Source organism: Triticum dicoccoides, chromosome 2B (genome assembly GCF_002162155.2).
Source record: "Triticum dicoccoides isolate Atlit2015 ecotype Zavitan chromosome 2B, WEW_v2.0, whole genome shotgun sequence".
Lineage (NCBI taxonomy): Eukaryota > Viridiplantae > Streptophyta > Magnoliopsida > Poales > Poaceae > Triticum > Triticum dicoccoides.
In genome coordinates, this window is record NC_041383.1 from 757,223,938 (window position 1) to 757,231,151 (window position 7,214).

General features: G+C 50.0%; 1 pseudogene; it reads left to right on the top strand.

Annotated features, from left to right (window-relative positions):
• Positions 1–552: 552 nt before the first annotated feature.
• Positions 553–7,214, top strand: part of LOC119361331 — an 8,737-nt pseudogene continuing 2,075 nt past the window's right edge.

Below are 7,214 nucleotides of genomic sequence, written 5' to 3' on the forward strand. Positions count from 1 at the left end.
TTGTGCACTGGGAAGCTGCGTACGTGGACTGGATTGGGATGGACGGCTGGGATCAGTTTTGAGTGTCAAGGACGGCTGGGATATCTCCTGCACGTCAGACGAGCCGCGTTCTCGAATCCAGTCCGCCGAGTTGCCCGACCGACGCACTCCCCGCCGCCGACGATGTGGGCACCAGCAGCTCCGCCGCCGGTGGCACAGCCGCATCCAATCCCGTCTCCCCGCGCTCCAGCAACCCTCTCCCCTCCACCACATCCGCCACAACACCTCTCGAGCTGCCCGGCGTGACCTCCGCCGCGCCCGCACGGAACCCTAGGATCCACATCACCGGCGGTGTCCTCTACCTCTACCGCTCCTCCCCCTCCTCCACCGCTTCGTCCTACGCCTCCGCCTCCACCGCCACGGCCAGCGCTACCCCCTCTTCCTCCTCCTCCGGGCCCGCCGCCCCACCGCTCCCCTGGGACTCTCTGCTCCCGATAACGACCTCGCCTTGATTTCTCACTAATTTGCTCGTTTCCGCGCGCTCTCACGCCTTGTTTCCTGTCTCCCGTAGTCATGGCGGGGCGGACACAATTTGGTGTGTGTAAGATTGTCAATTCGGTGTGTTGGTTTATTAATCTCGTGCATTACTGCCGCTACATTTGGGCAATGTGCTTGTTGTCCATGGTGCAGGTAGAGGCGTGCCATGTTCAGTTTATAGTTGCTGTGCAACTGCAATACACATAATCCGCTGACATTGCCGTCATCCCACCTGCTAGATCTACCGAGCTTCTGATTTGTCCTGTTTGCGTAGGTGAGCTCCTTTTAGGCATGCATACAAGCTAGTATTATGTTAAACATCGGACATGAGCTTTGTGTGAAGTGACTTACTTTTAGTTATCTCACCATAGCTGGATAAAATTCAGATTGTAATAAGAATTCCGTAGCAATGCCAAATATGCAGTCATGTAGTGACTGAGATCACACACGGGCTTTATTTGTAGCCTTGAACACTCGGAATCTACTCAGTTTCTGGGCTGTTTGCAGAGTATTAAATATTATGAATAAATTTCACCCAGGCATAGACAAAGCCTTGAATGTTCATGGTAGCTTTTTGAGTCTAACTACCTAAGAGGCTAAGATACAAATTGACTGTTACTTTTAAATGCCTGGACCATAAAGCTGCAAACAAGCAAATGCTTATTTATAGACACAAACGTATCATTCACATGTAATTATAGGGTTAAATTCCCAATGTATTAGGTTCTGTCGTAGTTTTCTTTTATTTATACTCCCTCCGTTCACTTTTGCTGTCTAAAACGTCTTACAAAAGTGAACAGAGGGAGTAGTTGTTTCCATTTCAGGTATGTCAGTTCTGTCAGAAGCAGTCTGAAGCTCCAACAAATCCTACATGTTCCTCTGAAAATCTCTGGATCTGTGTGATATGTGGTTTTGTTGGATGTTGAAGGTATGCTAACACCTGGATTTCACAAGTTTACGTAATGTGTTGTGCTGGTGCACTCATTAAAAGTTATGATGAAAGGAAACCTACAGTGGAGCTCAACTATACCATCACTTCTATTTCTCCTAGACTCCCTGATACATGGCTGTTATGTAGTAAAAGTACGAAACCTGCATTGGAGCTTGACTATATCGTCACTTCTATACCTTCTAGAGTCCCTGAGGCATATCTTTTATGTAGCAACATTTATTTCCTTTTTACCTTTTTCATCAAAACCCATAGTCACTTTGCTATGTGTTATTTTAATGCATTTAACATGATTACTTAACGTGCCTGTCAAAAGTTAAAATTAAAGGAAAGCTACATTTGAGGTTGAATATATAACCAGTTGTACTTCTTGTCATCATGCCCAAATCAACGTTCCCTTTGTTGATTTGCTCTTTATAGGCTAAAAAGCACGGACACGGGGACGGAAAGACGGGGATACGGGATATGGCATTTTTCAAAAACAGCCATTCGGGGATACGGTCAGTATATATAAAATAAAATAAAAATATGCCATGTAATATACAATCAGGACAGAAAATTAATGAGAAAGAGACCACAATAGAGAATATTGCCCCATTTGGTGTCTCTTTTATCAAGTGATGATTGATTGATCCTCATCCCCCCATGTCATGTTGTCATTGCAAGCTGCATCCATCTTGCAAAACACATCAAACACAAACAGTACAGAAGATTAGAAGACAAGACATAATTGGAAGACAATGCAAGCCTGAGCAGCAGCAGCACCAGCACAAGCAAGCAGCAAGCCAGCAATTAACATCTAGCAGCACAAGCAAATCTGAAGAATAAAAGAGGAAGAGGTTGAGGATGTTAGAACAGGGTTGTGCTGTGTGTGTAGTTATCATATTGTATAGGGGCTTCTTTGCTTATTTCCCTTCATGTATATGTGCTGGCCTGTTGGCCCGATGGAATATAGGCTCACTTCATAACATGGTATCAGAGCTAGGGTTAGGTTCCCCAGCCGCCGCCGCCGCCGCCGCGGCCGCCGCCGGCCGCCGCTCCTCTCTTCATCGAGCCTCTTCCCTCTTCTTCCTGGTAGCTGCTGCCGCCTGCTGGTCCAGGCCGCCGCCGTTCCAGGCCGCTGCTGCCGCTGTCCTTCCCGGCCGACGCCGCCGCCTCAACGTGCTGCTGCTGCTCTTCAACGAGCTGCTGCTGCTGCTGCTCCTCTTCTCTGCTGCTGCTGCTGCTCTTCTTCAACGAGCTGCTGCTGCTGCTCTTCTTCAACGAGCTGCTGCTGCTGCTCTTCAAAGTGCGACTGCTGCTGCTCTTCTCCTCCTGGTCTGCTGCTGCCATCAAGCTGTGCCTCCTGCTGCTGTTGGTCTTCAACGAGCTGCTGTTGCTGCTCTGCTGCAATGGCGCCCTCCACCACCACCGGTGCTGTCCCAGTCCCATGATGTCCTGTTATCTTCAACGGACAGAACTACAGGGACTGGGTGCAGCACATGAAGCTGCACATGAGGGGCCAGCTGGTCTGGGAGCACCTCTCTGGTGCTCTGCCTTGTCCCCTGCTGCCCACTCCTCCAGCTGAGTTGGCCTTCCCTGTTGATGCCGATGAAACCAAGCAACGTGAGATGCTAGATGCTTTTGAAGAGGCCACTGAAGAGTATCAGAATCAACTCCACTTATACAAGCAATGGACAAATGATGATGCTCGAGCCTCTTCTATCTTGGTGAACAGCATGGATGTTGATCTCACCATGGATGTGGTGGCCCTTACCACTGCATATCAGATGTGGGAGCACCTTCGCCATCGCTATGAGTCTACAGGGGATGCCATGTATCTCTCTGTTGTTCGTCAAGAGCAACAACTACAACAGGGAGATGCTACTGTGGATGATTTCTACAAGGAGATGTCGGCGGTGTGGCGCCAATTGGACTCTCTGGGAGCTGATGTTTGTCGCAGATGTCAGTGTTGTGTGCGGCAACAAGCTAAGCTGGAGGTTCATCGCCTCTACGACTTCCTCACTCGCCTCCGGCCGGAGTTCGAGCAGAGTCGTGCTTAGCTATTGGCACGCCATCCTCGGCTCTCTACTCTGGAGGCCCTTGCTGAGGTGCGATCTGAGGAGGTGCGCCTACGGAGCACGGGCTTATTGCCATCCTCTTCAGCAGTCCTGGCTGCCCGCGTTCCACCACCGCTGCCTGGTGTGCCCTCTTCTACACAGGTGGCAGCAACCTCCACTAGTGCTTTCTGCAACTACTGCAAGCAGGATGGTCACATGATCACGGAGTGCATCAAGAGGAGGAAACAGTGTCGCCGTGGTGGCCGTCCTCAAAAGGACTCGGGAGGCTCCTCTAATTCTCGTGAGGGCTCCCTTGAGAAGGTTCACCAGGAGATGCTCACCTTGCTGTGCCGCCTTACTGCTTCTGCACCATCCTCAGGTTCTGCTGGTTCTGCTGGTCAGACGTCTGGTCCACCATCGCACTCTTCGTCAGGTACATCTTTACCCTGGATTCTTGATTCTGGGGCCTCCTTCCACATGACACCACACAGAGATCATCTTTGTGCTGTCAATTCCGTGCCTTCTCCTCTTACAGTTCAGACTACAGATGGCACTTCTCTTTCTGTTGCCGCAAGAGGGACTCTTTCCACGTCTTCTTTTCATGTCCCTGCCGTTTCTCATGTTCCTAAACTGACTATGCAACTTCTATCTGCTGGTCAACTTACTGACTTGGGTTGTCGTGTTATTCTGGATTCTGACTCTTGTTGTGTTCAGGATCATCGTACGGGGACTCTGGTTGGGATCGGTCCTCGGCGCCATGACTCTTAGCGCCTTTGGGAGCTCGATTGGCTGCGCCTTCCTTCCGCTGCGTCCTCTAGCCAGTCGGACATCACCACCCCTTTTGCTTCAGCTGCCACCTCTACCACATCCTTCGCTCAGTGGCATCATCGATTGGGTTACATTTGTGGCTCCCGCTTGTCTTCTTTGGTTAGGAGTGGTGTTCTAGGGTCTGTATCTGGTGATAGTTCACTAACTTGTATGGGTTGTAAGCTTGGCAAGCAGATACAACTTCCATATCCCTCTAGTAATTCTGTTTCTCAATGACCTTTTGAACTTGTTCACTCTGATGTATGGGGTCCTGCCCCCTTTGTTTCGAAAGGGGGTCACAAATATTATATAATTTTCATTGATGATTTTTCTCGCCACACTTGGATCTACTTTATGTCATCTCGTAGTCAAGTGCTTCAAATTTACAAGTCGTTTGCTACCATGGTTCGCACTCAGTATGATTCCTCTGTTCGAGTTTTTCGTGCTGATTCGGCTGGCGAGTACTTATCTCGTGCGCTTCATGGTTTCCTTGCTGAACAGGGTACCCTTCCTCAGTATTCCTGTCCTGGTGCACACGCTCAAAATGGGGTGGCTGAACGCAAACATCGTCACGTCCTTGAGACTGCTCGGGCTCTTCTTTTATCTTCTGCTGTTCCCCCGCACTTTTGGGCTGAGGCTGTCTCTACCGCTGTTTATCTCATTAATATTCAGCCTTCTGTTGCTCTTCAGGGAGGGATACCAGTTGATCATCTAGGTGATGGTCCAGCTGATTATAGTGGTCTACGCCTGTTTGGTTGTGCTTGTTTTGTTCTTCTCCACCCTCATGAATGCACCAAATTGACTGCTCAATCTGTTGAATGTGTTTTCCTTGGCTACAGTTTGGAGCACAAAGGTTACTGTTGCTGGGACCCTATTGCTCGAAGACTGAGAATCTCCAAAGATGTCACTTTTGATGAGTCTCGCTCCTTCTACCCTCGTCATTCTTCTACTGCCACAACCGAGTCGTTAGTCGAGCTTCTCTCTTTTTTGACTCTACCTGATTCTTCACCTTTATCGTCACCTGGTAGGTCCACTCCTAGCCTTTCACCTGTGTCTGCTCATGAGCTTCAGCTTACACAAGATGAGGTTTCTATTCCTGACTCTCCTACTCGGGTTGAGCCATCCACTCTCTCTCCTTTTCCTTTTACCTACTCTCGTCGTGCTCAACACCCTTCTCCCTCTGATGCGCCACCTTCCACTTCCCCTCTCTCTCTGCTTCCTTTTGTCTACTCCCGTCGTGCTCGGCACCCTTCTCCCTCGGATGCGCCCACTTCCACTTCCACTCCTTCCCTGTTGGGTCCCATTCCTTCAGAACCACCTACCCCTCCTGCTCCTCGGTATAATCTGCGTGATCGCCACACTCTCCAGCCTCCTGCGTACTATGTTGCTGCTGCTACCACTCTTGTTGAGCCGTCTACGTATCGTGAGGCTGCTGCTCATTCTGAATGGCAGCATGCTATGGCAGAGGAAATTCATGCTCTTGAGCGCACATGCACTTGGGACCTTGTACCCCTGCCTACAGGCGTTAGACCCATCATTTGCAAATGGGTCTACAAGGTTAAGACACATTCAGATGGTTCTCTCGTGCGCTACAAAGCTCGTCTTGTTGCGCGTGGCTTCCAGCAGGAGTATGGTCGTGACTATGATGAGACTTTTGCTCCTGTTGCTCACATGACCACTGTTCGCACTCTTTTGGCTGTTGCTGCTGTTCGGCAGTGGTCCATCTCTCAATTAGATGTCAAGAATGCCTTCTTGAATGGTGAGCTGCGGGAAGTGGTCTATATGCAGCCGCCTCCTGGCTATACTATCTCTGATGGCACTGTCTGTCGCCTTCGGCGCGCTCTTTACGGGCTGAAACAAGCTCCTCGTACCTGGTTTGAGCGTTTCTCCGCCGTCATCACAAGGATCGGGTTCTCTGCTAGTGTTCATGATCCTGCTCTGTTTATTCACACTTCTCCTCGCGGTCGCACCCTTTTACTACTCTATGTTGATGACATGATTATCACAGGGGCTGACCACCAATTCATTGATTTTGTGAAGAAACGTCTACATGAGCAATTCTTGATGACTGATTTGGGTTCTCTTCGCTACTTTCTTGGACTTGAGATCATTTCTTCCCCTGAGGGTATTTATCTCTCTCAAGAGAAGTACATCCAAGATCTTCTCACTCGTGCCTGCCTCACTGATCAGCGCACGGTTGACACTCCTATGGAGTTTGGTCTCCATCTTCGTCCGGGTGAGGGTGAACCCCTTGCAGATCCCACACGCTACCGCCATCTTGTTGGGAGCCTTGTCTATCTAGGCATCACTCGTCCTGACATTTCTTATGCTGTGCACATTCTAAGTCAGTTTGTCTCTGCTCCCACTCAACTTCACTACAGTCACCTTCTTCGTGTTCTTCGTTACCTTCGTGGTACCGTGACTCGTCGCTTATTCTTCCCTCGCTCCAGCTCTCTTCAGCTTCAGGCCTACTGTGATGCTACCTGGGCCAGCGATCCCACTGATCGCCGCTCTCTCTCTCTCTCTGCCTATTGTGTTTTTCTTGGCTCCTCCCTGATTGCCTGGAAGACCAAGAAGCAGAATGCTGTATCTCGCTCCAGTGCTGAGGCTGAGCTGCGAGCTATGGCGTCCGTGACTGCAGAAATTACTTGGCTACGATGGCTTCTTCAGGATTTTGGTGTTTCCACTGCTACACCGACCCCTCTGCTCTCCGACAGCACCGGGGCACTCAGCATTGCCCGTGATCCTGTTAAGCATGAGCTCACCAAGCACATCGGTGTTGATGCCTCCTACACTCGTTCTCAGGTGCAAGACAGAATTGTGGCCCCTCAGTATGTGCCCTCGGAGCTTCAGCTTGCTAATTTTCTGACGAAAGCTCAGACACGGTCCCAACACAGCTTTTT